Below are 16,056 nucleotides of genomic sequence, written 5' to 3'. Positions count from 1 at the left end.
GCCCTCAATAGTTACTTTAGTAACCTTATCGTGTTCATTTACTAAATTACCTTTTTGGGGGAAAAGAAAAGAGAGGAAAAACATATATATGGATGGGAGACGTAGCCGTGGACGTGGACGTGGCCGTGGGAATGAACGAGCTCAAGAGCCAAGAGAGGAAAGAGAAACAACAGCTGCACAAGAGCAAGGAACGAGGGTTGAAGCCGAAGACCAAATGGCAACGGTAATGTAACAAATGACAGATATCTTGGCAAGACTGGTGGATCAACAAGGCCAAATGGCCGTGAATCAACCCCAGAACCCTGAAATCGGAGAAGATAAGGCTCTTGAGAGGTTCCAGAAATTTACTCCTCCGAAATTCCTTGGAGGATCTGATCCGGATATAGCCGAACAATGGTTAGAGGCCATGATTAATATTTTCACCGTCTTGAACTACACCGAGCAAAGACAAGTAAACTTTGCGGTGTTCCAATTTGAAGGATCGGCCCGAGCGTGGTGGAACGTTATTAAAGCAAAATGGGAAAGAGAACAGACCGTATGGACATGGACGAATTTCATAAGGGAATTTAACGAGAAATACCTCCCTCCTTTAGTTCAAGAGAGGAGAGAGGAAGAGTTTATTGGACTACGCCAGGGAACGTTAAGTGTGGCCGAATATGAAACGAAATTTACGAAACTATCCAAGTTTGCTTCTGAATTGGTGGCCACAGAACGGCGAAGAGTAAGACGGTTTATACAAGGATTAAATTTGGAACTCCAAAAAGCATTAGCGGCAGTACAAGTGAATACGTTTACAGAGGCCCTTGAGAAACAACAGCTGCACAAGAGCAAGGAACGAGGGTTGAAGCCGAAGACCAAATGGCAACGGTAATGCAACAAATGACAGATATCTTGGCAAGACTGGTGGATCAACAAGGCCAAATGGCCGTGAATCAACCCCAGAACCCTGAAATCGGAGAAGATAAGGCTCTTGAGAGGTTCCAGAAATTTACTCCTCCGAAATTCCTTGGAGGATCTGATCCGGATATAGCCGAACAATGGTTAGAGGCCATGATTAATATTTTCACCGTCTTGAACTACACCGAGCAAAGACAAGTAAACTTTGCGGTGTTCCAATTTGAAGGATCGGCCCGAGCGTGGTGGAACGTTATTAAAGCAAAATGGGAAAGAGAACAGACCGTATGGACATGGACGAATTTCATAAGGGAATTTAACGAGAAATACCTCCCTCCTTTAGTTCAAGAGAGGAGAGAGGAAGAGTTTATTGGACTACGCCAGGGAACGTTAAGTGTGGCCGAATATGAAACGAAATTTACGAAACTATCCAAGTTTGCTTCTGAATTGGTGGCCACAGAACGGCGAAGAGTAAGACGGTTTATACAAGGATTAAATTTGGAACTCCAAGAAGCATTAGCGGCAGTACAAGTGAATACGTTTACGGAGGCCCTTGAGAAAGCTCAAAGAATCGAGACTGCAAAGGCACAGATAAAAGCTTCCCAGACCCAGAAAAGGAGTGCATCGAGTAGTGTAGTGGAGGAATTAAGTGATGCGAGAGTCCCTTCCAAAGTGCAAAAAGTGAACTTTTTGTCCCACCCACCATGGACATTAGGGGCGATAGGTGAAGGATCTACAAAAGAAAGCCAAATCAGATTTGGGAAAAGTTTTCAAGAAAGCCAAAAGATGGCTTCTCACGTGGTCTGTGGGTACTGTGGAAAGGCAAATCATGTCGAAAGCGATTGTTGGAGAAAGGGGCGGAAATGTTTAATCTGCGGAAGTGGCGATCATCAAGTTAGCAACTGTCCGAGGAGACAGTCACGTGAAACCAATACTCTGCAACTGGATGGAGCTAAATCACAAGTGAATGAAGGAGGGAAACGAACTAGCGGACCGGCAAAGGTTTATGCTTTAGACAACCAACAAGTTCCGGACTCGTCTGAGGCAACTGAAGGTAAAATTTCGAGGACGAAATTTTTTTAAGGGGGAGAGAATGTGAGGACTCGCAAATTTCTTGTATTTTTCTCAAAAATACCCTTTTATTTGAAAATTATTATTTATCAAAGCCCACTACCCAATTATTTCACAATAAGTGTAAGTAAACCTAGAAAATAGGGTTTTACTCTTCGGTTTCAAGTTTGGAGCAAAATTAGGGTTTTCGCGATTTTCCGCCGGATGAATTTTCGGTATGGAGCAAGGATCAAATTTGGTGATTAAAAGTGACTTTTAAGTGAGAAATAATATGTGATTAGGAGCAATGAGATAAGGTTAGTGAATAGGAAGTAAAAACCCTAGTACGTGTGTTTTTAAGAAAAACGGCGCGAACCGGCGGGTCCCGCGCACTACCGGTTGAACGCACCACTTGACCACCACTTTCTTACCATACAAGCTTATTGATATTTGAGCAAAATATCTCCTAAATTCCAGCTAAGCTTGACCGAAATTAGAGGCTGAAAATACAAGAAAAGAAAAGGAAATTTTGCTTGGTAAGGGTTGTGACAAGTGTCACACCATTAGAGGCCATTGACCAAGACATTGTCCAACCTTCTTATCCCCAAAATTGCACCATTTTTCCTCATTATTTCTGCTGAAGAGCCGTGAGAGAGAGAGAGCAAAAACAAGAGAAAAGCTTCTCCATTTCTTCTTGAATCAAGTCACAAAGTGAGGAAACAAAGGAACTAAACCGATTAAAGGCACCCTTGAGTGTTTATTGAGTGAGCTATTGGTGAAATTTTGAAGGGGAAGGCTAGGGTTGCTCTTGGTAGACACTAAGCAAGGTAAGGATGATGATTTCCCCAATTTTTACTCTTAATCTTGTTTAAATTAGCTTAGCATCTCAAGATTGTGATGAATTACGGTTGTTATCATGTTTTGGGTAATTTTCCTTTTGTTACATGAGTTAGGGTTTAATAAATTTCTGCCTAAACTTGATGTATGATGAATATATGTTGTATCCAAGGTTATATAGGGGGTTTTGGTAGCAAGTGGAGTAAGAAATTAAGAAAGTTATCATTGAAACCAAAAAGATTTCAGATTTCTGGAAAATTGTCACTAGGTTCTGCCCGTTTTTGTTGCACCATTTTAGAGGCCGAATTGGGCTTAGCATAAACCATGAAAGTTGTAGAGAATGGTATTTTATAGGTGGCTACAAAATTTCAGCTCAATCGGAGCAACATAACCCATGAAAAGACGAAAATACCCTCACTGTTTTAGGAAATTTCCAGTGTTCCGTTTTGGTCAGTTTATCCAGTTTATCATGTTTTTTCACTAGGACCCATTCTGATTTAGCTTTTTTCCAAAACATGAAAGTTTTAGTGTTCTGTCTTAGCTTTCAAATGCCTCTAAGAACACCTGATTTGGACTTTTGTACACTGAGTTATGACCATTACAGTGCTCTGCGTTTAAACAGCCGACGAATTGGTTTCTGGTTTAGTAATTTGAGAATTTGACCAAGTTACATTAGAAACTGGACTAAGTGACCTTAATGAAACATTATAGCCATGTGTCTTAGCTTCGAAACGGCATAGGTTGCGTCTTAATCCGATAATCGTAGCCTCGGATATGTTATTTCCGCATTCGCACGTCAAATCTGTCTTTTGCTAAATTGAATTTCTGCACTTGTTATTACTGTATTTCTTATTATTATGATATTGTGAGCCTATGGAACGGCTCTTGACTTGAATTGCTTATGTGTGATGTTGGGTTGTGGTTGAGGAAAAATAATGAAGCCAAAATGGCTGGAAAATTAGGTAAACGCAAAGGGCGTGCTGCCCAAATTTTCGCCCGAGGGCTATGTTTCTATTTGAACTTGTATACTTTTGTTTGGCCAATACCATGACCGGTTTTCCATTTGTAAAACATGAATTTTCATCCTTGGGTTCAAACAACCCTCTTCTTACTTGAAAGTCATCTTTACACGTTTTACTCCTAATTAGTCGGGTTTCTTTGTTTCCCTTAACTGTTTTGCTCGATAAACTGTAATATGTTCTCTTGTTCAACCTTAGGTTTCATTGGTGATTAAGGGTAATATCCGGAAGGATATTTTGCACGATATTTTGCATTTCTAGGTGAGTGTTCCTTATTTGATTCTATGGCTTGTGTTATCATTTGCTAATGTGTTAACTGCTTTTAATGATTTCCAAACGAGCTTCCTAGGCGAGTGTGTACTTTATCGCACTCGACCTAAATAACTGTGCAATTTTCAAGGATTTAATGATTGAAATGTTACTTGCGCATGAATGTAAGCCTTTTGGGCTGAACTGGCCATTGCCCCTTGTTACCGGTCGTCTCGAGCCAGAAGCGGACTCGGTCGGGCGATTAGGGACTTGGGTGAACGTTTGGTATACTCGAGTATTACCCTGTAGGTTGGTGGAGACTGGCCAACGGCCAGGATGGGGGTGAATGAATGAATGAATGAACGAACGATCGAACGAGGGTTATTGATAAACGAAAAATGCAGTTCCAAATGATTGGAGGAATAAGGGGAAATGTCAGGAGAACGAATGAACGAAATAACGAATTGCTCCTTGTGAGCCGTATCCTTTTAATGAATGTGTTACTATCGCTTTCCATTGTAAATGTTTCTTGAATTATTGATACTCCATGTTTAATGTATTGGATTGATTATCTGATTATGTGTTCGGAACCTCACTGGGCTTTTAGCTCATCCCTTTAGTTTTGTTTTCCTTACAGGGGAAGGCGAGCGAGGACGTGAGCTTGAGATAGACTAGCCAATCTAGTTTTGTTTCTTTTGTTTCTTTTGTAGTGGTTCTCGCCTAGTGCTTGGCACGGGCTGGACGTATGAAGGATTGAGAACCCTTGTATATTTGATGTTAATATACTCTTTTGGGTTGGCAATGTATATAAGTTCCGCTTTAAGTTTGAATCAATGCCCTATTTATTCTTGTGATTTATTTCAATTTTTAATTGAGGACTGTAGCGAACGACTGAGTCCCGGCGAGAGCTGGGCAGGCGGCCCGCCGAACCCTCTGGTACGCCTCAGGGGGAGGTGGGGTCGTTACAAGTGGTATCAGAGCTTAGGCTTTAGATCTCTGTAGTGTATCCTAGGCTTGAAGTTTAGGATGTCGGACTGTGGGATTCGATTTGACTTGAAAGTTAAACGATTGAGGGATAAAACCTATAGCTGTTTCGCGTGGTCTCTGCGCGACGTGACCCTGGACTAAGTGGTGAATAAGTATGAGGGACTAAGTGAAGCTATGAATTGCGAATGTTATAGGCCTTAAATCTTTCTCATGGTATCTGAAGACCATAGATAGGTATGTCAGGTAGGAATTCCGATTGTAGATAGTTTACTCTTGAGACTGCAGCTCGAGATGTGAATTATTTTATTTCGGATTCTCGTGCCTGAGTACTCTATAGTTGAGGTGCTGCTAAATACTTGAGACTTGTATTTTGGGAACATGAACAGGCTTTGTCTGCCTAGAATGAGCACAAGAGGTCAGGGACATCTAGTTTGGATAGTAAGTGACGTGAGAGACCAGACGGGCTGATACTGGGGTGACTTCACCTTTTCCTTTTGATTTACCTGTATATTGTTACTACATGACGTTAGTATACCTGTATGTACATGGTTATCTGTCCAACTTGATATGTATTTGTGTATTTGCTTATCCGTCTTCTTGGTATGGCGTGTTATGTGGGTATATGTTTATTTGAATATTTGGTGTCCTCAATAGTTACTTTAGTAACCTTATCGTGTTCATTTACTAAATTACCTTTTTGGGGGAAAAGAAAAGAGAGGGAAAACATATATATGGACGGGAGACGTAGCCGTGGACGTGGACGTGGCCGTGGGAATGAACGAGCTCAAGAGCCAAGAGAGGAAAGAGAAACAACAGCTGCACAAGAGCAAGGAACGAGGGTTGAAGCCGAAGACCAAATGGCAACGGTAATGCAACAAATGACAGATATCTTGGCAAGACTGGTGGATCAACAAGGCCAAATGGCCGTGAATCAACCCCAGAACCCTGAAATCGGAGAAGATAAGGCTCTTGAGAGGTTCCAGAAATTTACTCCTCCGAAATTCCTTGGAGGATCTGATCCGGATATAGCCGAACAATGGTTAGAGGCCATGATTAATATTTTCACCGTCTTGAACTACACCGAGCAAAGACAAGTAAACTTTGCGGTGTTCCAATTTGAAGGATCGGCCCGAGCGTGGTGGAACGTTATTAAAGCAAAATGGGAAAGAGAACAGACCGTATGGACATGGACGAATTTCATAAGGGAATTTAACGAGAAATACCTCCCTCCTTTAGTTCAAGAGAGGAGAGAGGAAGAGTTTATTGGACTACGCCAGGGAACGTTAAGTGTGGCCGAATATGAAACGAAATTTACGAAACTATCCAAGTTTGCTTCTGAATTGGTGGCCACAGAACGGCGAATAGTAAGACGGTTTATACAAGGATTAAATTTGGAACTCCAAGAAGCATTAGCGGCAGTACAAGTGAATACGTTTACGGAGGCCCTTGAGAAACAACAGCTGCACAAGAGCAAGGAACGAGGGTTGAAGCCGAAGACCAAATGGCAACGGTAATGCAACAAATGACAGATATCTTGGCAAGACTGGTGGATCAACAAGGCCAAATGGCCGTGAATCAACCCCAGAACCCTGAAATCGGAGAAGATAAGGCTCTTGAGAGGTTCCAGAAATTTACTCCTCCGAAATTCCTTGGAGGATCTGATCCGGATATAGCCGAACAATGGTTAGAGGCCATGATTAATATTTTCACCGTCTTGAACTACACCGAGCAAAGACAAGTAAACTTTGCGGTGTTCCAATTTGAAAGATCGGCCCGAGCGTGGTGGAACGTTATTAAAGCAAAATGGGAAAGAGAACAGACCGTATGGACATGGACGAATTTCATAAGGGAATTTAACGAGAAATACCTCCCTCCTTTAGTTCAAGAGAGGAGAGAGGAAGAGTTTATTGGACTACGCCAGGGAACGTTAAGTGTGGCCGAATATGAAACGAAATTTACGAAACTATCCAAGTTTGCTTCTGAATTGGTGGCCACAGAACGGCGAAGAGTAAGACGGTTTATACAAGGATTAAATTTGGAACTCCAAGAAGCATTAGCGGCAGTACAAGTGAATACGTTTACGGAGGCCCTTGAGAAAGCTCAAAGAATCGAGACTGCAAAGGCACAGATAAAAGCTTCCCAGACCCAGAAAAGGAGTGCATCGAGTAGTGTAGTGGAGGAATTAAGTGAAGCGAGAGTCCCTTCCAAAGTGCAAAAAGTGAACTTTTTGTCCCACCCACCATGGACATTAGGGGCGATAGGTGAAGGATCTACAAAAGAAAGCCAAATCAGATTTGGGAAAAGTTTTCAAGAAAGCCAAAAGATGGCTTCTCACGTGGTCTGTGGGTACTGTGGAAAGGCAAATCATGTCGAAAGCGATTGTTGGAGAAAGGGGCGGAAATGTTTAATCTGCGGAAGTGGCGATCATCAAGTTAGCAACTGTCCGAGGAGACAGTCACGTGAAACCAATACTCTGCAACTGGATGGAGCTAAATCACAAGTGAATGAAGGAGGGAAACGAACTAGCGGACCGGCAAAGGTTTATGCTTTAGACAACCAACAAGTTCCGGACTCGTCTGAGGCAACTGAAGGTAAAATTTCGAGGACGAAATTTTTTTAAGGGGGAGAGAATGTGAGGACTCGCAAATTTCTTGTATTTTTCTCAAAAATACCCTTTTATTTGAAAATTATTATTTATCAAAGCCCACTACCCAATTATTTCACAATAAGTGTAAGTAAACCTAGAAAATAGGGTTTTACGCTTCGGTTTCAAGTTTGGAGCAAAATTAGGGTTTTCGCGATTTTCCGCCGGATGAATTTTCGGTATGGAGCAAGGATCAAATTTGGTGATTAAAAGTGACTTTTAAGTGAGAAATAATATGTGATTAGGAGCAATGAGATAAGGTTAGTGAATAGGAAGTAAAAACCCTAGTACGTGTGTTTTTAAGAAAAACGGCGCGAACCGGCGGGTCCCGCGCACTACCGGTTGAACGCACCACTTGACCACCACTTTCTTACCATACAAGCTTATTGATATTTGAGCAAAATATCTCCTAAATTCCAGCTAAGCTTGACCGAAATTAGAGGCTGAAAATACAAGAAAAGAAAAGGAAATTTTGCTTGGTAAGGGTTGTGACAAGTGTCACACCATTAGAGGCCATTGACCAAGACATTGTCCAACCTTCTTATCCCCAAAATTGCACCATTCTTCCTCATTATTTCTGCTGAAGAGCCGTGAGAGAGAGAGAGCAAAAACAAGAGAAAAGCTTCTCCATTTCTTCTTGAATCAAGTCACAAAGTGAGGAAACAAAGGAACTAAACCGATTAAAGGCACCCTTGAGTGTTTATTGAGTGAGCTATTGGTGAAATTTTGAAGGGGAAGGCTAGGGTTGCTCTTGGTAGACACTAAGCAAGGTAAGGATGATGATTTCCCCAATTTTTACTCTTAATCTTGTTTAAATTAGCTTAGCATCTCAAGATTGTGATGAATTACGGTTGTTATCATGTTTTGGGTAATTTTACTTTTGTTACATGAGTTAGGGTTTAATAAATTTCTGCCTAAACTTGATGTATGATGAATATATGTTGTATCCAAGGTTATATAGGGGGTTTTGGTAGCAAGTGGAGTAAGAAATTAAGAAAGTTATCATTGAAACCAAAAAGATTTCAGATTTCTGGAAAATTGTCACTAGGTTCTGCCCGTTTTTGTTGCACCATTTTAGAGGCCGAATTGGGCTTAGCATAAAACATGAAAGTTGTAGAGAATGGTATTTTATAGGTGGCTACAAAATTTCAGCTCAATCGGAGCAACATAGCCCATGAAAAGATGAAAATACCCTCACTGTTTTAGGAAATTTCCAGTGTTCCGTTTTGGTCAGTTTATCCAGTTTATCATGTTTTTTCACTAGGACCCATTCTGATTTAGCTTTTTTCCAAAACATAAAAGTTTTAGGGTTCTGTCTTAGCTTTCAAATGCCTCTAAGAACACCTGATTTGGACTTTTGTACACTGAGTTATGACCATTACAGTGCTCTGCGTTTAAACAGCCGACGAATTGGTTTCTGGTTTAGTAATTTGAGAATTTGACCAAGTTACATTAGAAACTGGACTAAGTGACCTTCATGAACATTATAGCCATGTGTCTTAGCTTCGAAACGGCATAGGTTGCGTCTTAATCCGATAATCGTAGCCTCGGATATGTTATTTCCGCATTCGCACGTCAAATCTGTCTTTTGCTAAATTGAATTTCTGCACTTGTTATTACTGTATTTCTTATTATTATGATATTGTGAGCCTATGAAACGGCTCTTGACTTGAATTGCTTATGTGTGATGTTGGGTTGTGGTTGAGGAAAAATAATGAAGCCAAAATGGCTGGAAAATTAGGTAAATGCAAAGGGCGTGCTGCCCAAATTTTCGCCCGAGGGCTAGGTTTCTATTTGAACTTGTATACTTTTGTTTGGCCAATACCATGACCGGTTTTCCATTTGTAAAACATGAATTTTCATCCTTGGGTTCAAACAACCCTCTTCTTACTTGAAAGTCATCTTTACACGTTTTACTCCTAATTAGTCGGGTTTCTTTGTTTCCCTTAACTGTTTTGCTCGATAAACTGTAATATGTTCTCTTGTTCAACCTTAGGTTTCATTGGTGATTAAGGGTAATATCCGGAAGGATATTTTGCACGATATTTTGCATTTCTAGGTGAGTGTTCCTTATTTGATTCTATGGCTTGTGTTATCATTTGCTAATGTGTTAACTGCTTTTAATGATTTCCAAACGAGCTTCCTAGGCGAGTGTGTACTTTATCGCACTCGACCTAAATAACTGTGCAATTTTCAAGGATTTAATGATTGAAATGTTACTTGCGCATGAATGTAAGCCTTTTGGGCTGAACTGGCCATTGCCCCTTGTTACCGGTCGTCTCGAGCCAGAAGCGGACTCGGTCGGGCGATTAGGGACTTGGGTGAACGTTTGGTATACTCGAGTATTACCCTGTAGGTTGGTGGAGACTGGCCAACGGCCAGGATGGGGGTGAATGAATGAATGAATGAACGAACGATCGAACGAGGGTTATTGATAAACGAAAAATGCAGTTCCAAATGATTGGAGGAATAAGGGGAAATGTCAGGAGAACGAATGAACGAAATAACGAATTGCTCCTTGTGAGCCGTATCCTTTTAATGAATGTGTTACTATCGCTTTCCATTGTAAATGTTTCTTGAATTATTGATACTCCATGTTTAATGTATTGGATTGATTATCTGATTATGTGTTCGGAACCTCACTGGGCTTTTAGCTCATCCCTTTAGTTTTGTTTTCCTTACAGGGGAAGGCGAGCGAGGACGTGAGCTTGAGATAGACTAGCCAATCTAGTTTTGTTTCTTTTGTTTCTTTTGTAGTGGTTCTCGCCTAGTGCTTGGCACGGGCTGGACGTATGAAGGATTGAGAACCCTTGTATATTTGATGTTAATATACTCTTTTGGGTTGGCAATGTATATAAGTTCCGCTTTAAGTTTGAATCAATGCCCTATTTATTCTTGTGATTTATTTCAATTTTTAATTGAGGACTGTAGCGAACGACTGAGTCCCGGCGAGAGCTGGGCAGGCGGCCCGCCGAACCCTCTGGTACGCCTCAGGGGGAGGTGGGGTCGTTACAAGTGGTATCAGAGCTTAGGCTTTAGATCTCTGTAGTGTATCCTAGGCTTGAAGTTTAGGATGTCGGACTGTGGGATTCGATTTGACTTGAAAGTTAAACGATTGAGGGATAAAACCTATAGCTGTTTCGCGTGGTCTCTGCGCGACGTGACCCTGGACTAAGTGGTGAATAAGTATGAGGGACTAAGTGAAGCTATGAATTGCGAATGTTATAGGCCTTAAATCTTTCTCATGGTATCTGAAGACCATAGATAGGTATGTCAGGTAGGAATTCCGATTGTAGATAGTTTACTCTTGAGACTGCAGCTCGAGATGTGAATTATTTTATTTCGGATTCTCGTGCCTGAGTACTCTATAGTTGAGGTGCTGCTAAATACTTGAGACTTGTATTTTGGGAACATGAACAGGCTTTGTCTGCCTAGAATGAGCACAAGAGGTCAGGGACATCTAGTTTGGATAGTAAGTGACGTGAGAGACCAGACGGGCTGATACTGGGGTGACTTCACCTTTTCCTTTTGATTTACCTGTATATTGTTACTACATGACGTTAGTATACCTGTATGTACATGGTTATCTGTCCAACTTGATATGTATTTGTGTATTTGCTTATCCGTCTTCTTGGTATGACGTGTTATGTGGGTATATGTTTATTTGAATATTTGGTGCCCTCAATAGTTACTTTAGTAACCTTATCGTGTTCATTTACTAAATTACCTTTTTGGGGGAAAAGAAAAGAGAGGAAAAACATATATATGGATGGGAGACGTAGCCGTGGACGTGGACGTGGCCGTGGGAATGAACGAGCTCAAGAGCCAAGAGAGGAAAGAGAAACAACAGCTGCACAAGAGCAAGGAACGAGGGTTGAAGCCGAAGACCAAATGGCAACGGTAATGTAACAAATGACAGATATCTTGGCAAGACTGGTGGATCAACAAGGCCAAATGGCCGTGAATCAACCCCAGAACCCTGAAATCGGAGAAGATAAGGCTCTTGAGAGGTTCCAGAAATTTACTCCTCCGAAATTCCTTGGAGGATCTGATCCGGATATAGCCGAACAATGGTTAGAGGCCATGATTAATATTTTCACCGTCTTGAACTACACCGAGCAAAGACAAGTAAACTTTGCGGTGTTCCAATTTGAAGGATCGGCCCGAGCGTGGTGGAACGTTATTAAAGCAAAATGGGAAAGAGAACAGACCGTATGGACATGGACGAATTTCATAAGGGAATTTAACGAGAAATACCTCCCTCCTTTAGTTCAAGAGAGGAGAGAGGAAGAGTTTATTGGACTACGCCAGGGAACGTTAAGTGTGGCCGAATATGAAACGAAATTTACGAAACTATCCAAGTTTGCTTCTGAATTGGTGGCCACAGAACGGCGAAGAGTAAGACGGTTTATACAAGGATTAAATTTGGAACTCCAAAAAGCATTAGCGGCAGTACAAGTGAATACGTTTACAGAGGCCCTTGAGAAACAACAGCTGCACAAGAGCAAGGAACGAGGGTTGAAGCCGAAGACCAAATGGCAACGGTAATGCAACAAATGACAGATATCTTGGCAAGACTGGTGGATCAACAAGGCCAAATGGCCGTGAATCAACCCCAGAACCCTGAAATCGGAGAAGATAAGGCTCTTGAGAGGTTCCAGAAATTTACTCCTCCGAAATTCCTTGGAGGATCTGATCCGGATATAGCCGAACAATGGTTAGAGGCCATGATTAATATTTTCACCGTCTTGAACTACACCGAGCAAAGACAAGTAAACTTTGCGGTGTTCCAATTTGAAGGATCGGCCCGAGCGTGGTGGAACGTTATTAAAGCAAAATGGGAAAGAGAACAGACCGTATGGACATGGACGAATTTCATAAGGGAATTTAACGAGAAATACCTCCCTCCTTTAGTTCAAGAGAGGAGAGAGGAAGAGTTTATTGGACTACGCCAGGGAACGTTAAGTGTGGCCGAATATGAAACGAAATTTACGAAACTATCCAAGTTTGCTTCTGAATTGGTGGCCACAGAACGGCGAAGAGTAAGACGGTTTATACAAGGATTAAATTTGGAACTCCAAGAAGCATTAGCGGCAGTACAAGTGAATACGTTTACGGAGGCCCTTGAGAAAGCTCAAAGAATCGAGACTGCAAAGGCACAGATAAAAGCTTCCCAGACCCAGAAAAGGAGTGCATCGAGTAGTGTAGTGGAGGAATTAAGTGATGCGAGAGTCCCTTCCAAAGTGCAAAAAGTGAACTTTTTGTCCCACCCACCATGGACATTAGGGGCGATAGGTGAAGGATCTACAAAAGAAAGCCAAATCAGATTTGGGAAAAGTTTTCAAGAAAGCCAAAAGATGGCTTCTCACGTGGTCTGTGGGTACTGTGGAAAGGCAAATCATGTCGAAAGCGATTGTTGGAGAAAGGGGCGGAAATGTTTAATCTGCGGAAGTGGCGATCATCAAGTTAGCAACTGTCCGAGGAGACAGTCACGTGAAACCAATACTCTGCAACTGGATGGAGCTAAATCACAAGTGAATGAAGGAGGGAAACGAACTAGCGGACCGGCAAAGGTTTATGCTTTAGACAACCAACAAGTTCCGGACTCGTCTGAGGCAACTGAAGGTAAAATTTCGAGGACGAAATTTTTTTAAGGGGGAGAGAATGTGAGGACTCGCAAATTTCTTGTATTTTTCTCAAAAATACCCTTTTATTTGAAAATTATTATTTATCAAAGCCCACTACCCAATTATTTCACAATAAGTGTAAGTAAACCTAGAAAATAGGGTTTTACTCTTCGGTTTCAAGTTTGGAGCAAAATTAGGGTTTTCGCGATTTTCCGCCGGATGAATTTTCGGTATGGAGCAAGGATCAAATTTGGTGATTAAAAGTGACTTTTAAGTGAGAAATAATATGTGATTAGGAGCAATGAGATAAGGTTAGTGAATAGGAAGTAAAAACCCTAGTACGTGTGTTTTTAAGAAAAACGGCGCGAACCGGCGGGTCCCGCGCACTACCGGTTGAACGCACCACTTGACCACCACTTTCTTACCATACAAGCTTATTGATATTTGAGCAAAATATCTCCTAAATTCCAGCTAAGCTTGACCGAAATTAGAGGCTGAAAATACAAGAAAAGAAAAGGAAATTTTGCTTGGTAAGGGTTGTGACAAGTGTCACACCATTAGAGGCCATTGACCAAGACATTGTCCAACCTTCTTATCCCCAAAATTGCACCATTTTTCCTCATTATTTCTGCTGAAGAGCCGTGAGAGAGAGAGAGCAAAAACAAGAGAAAAGCTTCTCCATTTCTTCTTGAATCAAGTCACAAAGTGAGGAAACAAAGGAACTAAACCGATTAAAGGCACCCTTGAGTGTTTATTGAGTGAGCTATTGGTGAAATTTTGAAGGGGAAGGCTAGGGTTGCTCTTGGTAGACACTAAGCAAGGTAAGGATGATGATTTCCCCAATTTTTACTCTTAATCTTGTTTAAATTAGCTTAGCATCTCAAGATTGTGATGAATTACGGTTGTTATCATGTTTTGGGTAATTTTCCTTTTGTTACATGAGTTAGGGTTTAATAAATTTCTGCCTAAACTTGATGTATGATGAATATATGTTGTATCCAAGGTTATATAGGGGGTTTTGGTAGCAAGTGGAGTAAGAAATTAAGAAAGTTATCATTGAAACCAAAAAGATTTCAGATTTCTGGAAAATTGTCACTAGGTTCTGCCCGTTTTTGTTGCACCATTTTAGAGGCCGAATTGGGCTTAGCATAAACCATGAAAGTTGTAGAGAATGGTATTTTATAGGTGGCTACAAAATTTCAGCTCAATCGGAGCAACATAACCCATGAAAAGACGAAAATACCCTCACTGTTTTAGGAAATTTCCAGTGTTCCGTTTTGGTCAGTTTATCCAGTTTATCATGTTTTTTCACTAGGACCCATTCTGATTTAGCTTTTTTCCAAAACATGAAAGTTTTAGTGTTCTGTCTTAGCTTTCAAATGCCTCTAAGAACACCTGATTTGGACTTTTGTACACTGAGTTATGACCATTACAGTGCTCTGCGTTTAAACAGCCGACGAATTGGTTTCTGGTTTAGTAATTTGAGAATTTGACCAAGTTACATTAGAAACTGGACTAAGTGACCTTAATGAAACATTATAGCCATGTGTCTTAGCTTCGAAACGGCATAGGTTGCGTCTTAATCCGATAATCGTAGCCTCGGATATGTTATTTCCGCATTCGCACGTCAAATCTGTCTTTTGCTAAATTGAATTTCTGCACTTGTTATTACTGTATTTCTTATTATTATGATATTGTGAGCCTATGGAACGGCTCTTGACTTGAATTGCTTATGTGTGATGTTGGGTTGTGGTTGAGGAAAAATAATGAAGCCAAAATGGCTGGAAAATTAGGTAAACGCAAAGGGCGTGCTGCCCAAATTTTCGCCCGAGGGCTATGTTTCTATTTGAACTTGTATACTTTTGTTTGGCCAATACCATGACCGGTTTTCCATTTGTAAAACATGAATTTTCATCCTTGGGTTCAAACAACCCTCTTCTTACTTGAAAGTCATCTTTACACGTTTTACTCCTAATTAGTCGGGTTTCTTTGTTTCCCTTAACTGTTTTGCTCGATAAACTGTAATATGTTCTCTTGTTCAACCTTAGGTTTCATTGGTGATTAAGGGTAATATCCGGAAGGATATTTTGCACGATATTTTGCATTTCTAGGTGAGTGTTCCTTATTTGATTCTATGGCTTGTGTTATCATTTGCTAATGTGTTAACTGCTTTTAATGATTTCCAAACGAGCTTCCTAGGCGAGTGTGTACTTTATCGCACTCGACCTAAATAACTGTGCAATTTTCAAGGATTTAATGATTGAAATGTTACTTGCGCATGAATGTAAGCCTTTTGGGCTGAACTGGCCATTGCCCCTTGTTACCGGTCGTCTCGAGCCAGAAGCGGACTCGGTCGGGCGATTAGGGACTTGGGTGAACGTTTGGTATACTCGAGTATTACCCTGTAGGTTGGTGGAGACTGGCCAACGGCCAGGATGGGGGTGAATGAATGAATGAATGAACGAACGATCGAACGAGGGTTATTGATAAACGAAAAATGCAGTTCCAAATGATTGGAGGAATAAGGGGAAATGTCAGGAGAACGAATGAACGAAATAACGAATTGCTCCTTGTGAGCCGTATCCTTTTAATGAATGTGTTACTATCGCTTTCCATTGTAAATGTTTCTTGAATTATTGATACTCCATGTTTAATGTATTGGATTGATTATCTGATTATGTGTTCGGAACCTCACTGGGCTTTTAGCTCATCCCTTTAGTTTTGTTTTCCTTACAGGGGAAGGCGAGCG

The sequence above is a fragment of the Coffea arabica genome, chromosome 1e (genome assembly GCF_036785885.1).
Source record: "Coffea arabica cultivar ET-39 chromosome 1e, Coffea Arabica ET-39 HiFi, whole genome shotgun sequence".
In the NCBI taxonomy this organism is placed as follows: domain Eukaryota; kingdom Viridiplantae; phylum Streptophyta; class Magnoliopsida; order Gentianales; family Rubiaceae; genus Coffea; species Coffea arabica.
This window is presented reverse-complemented; position numbering follows the sequence as displayed.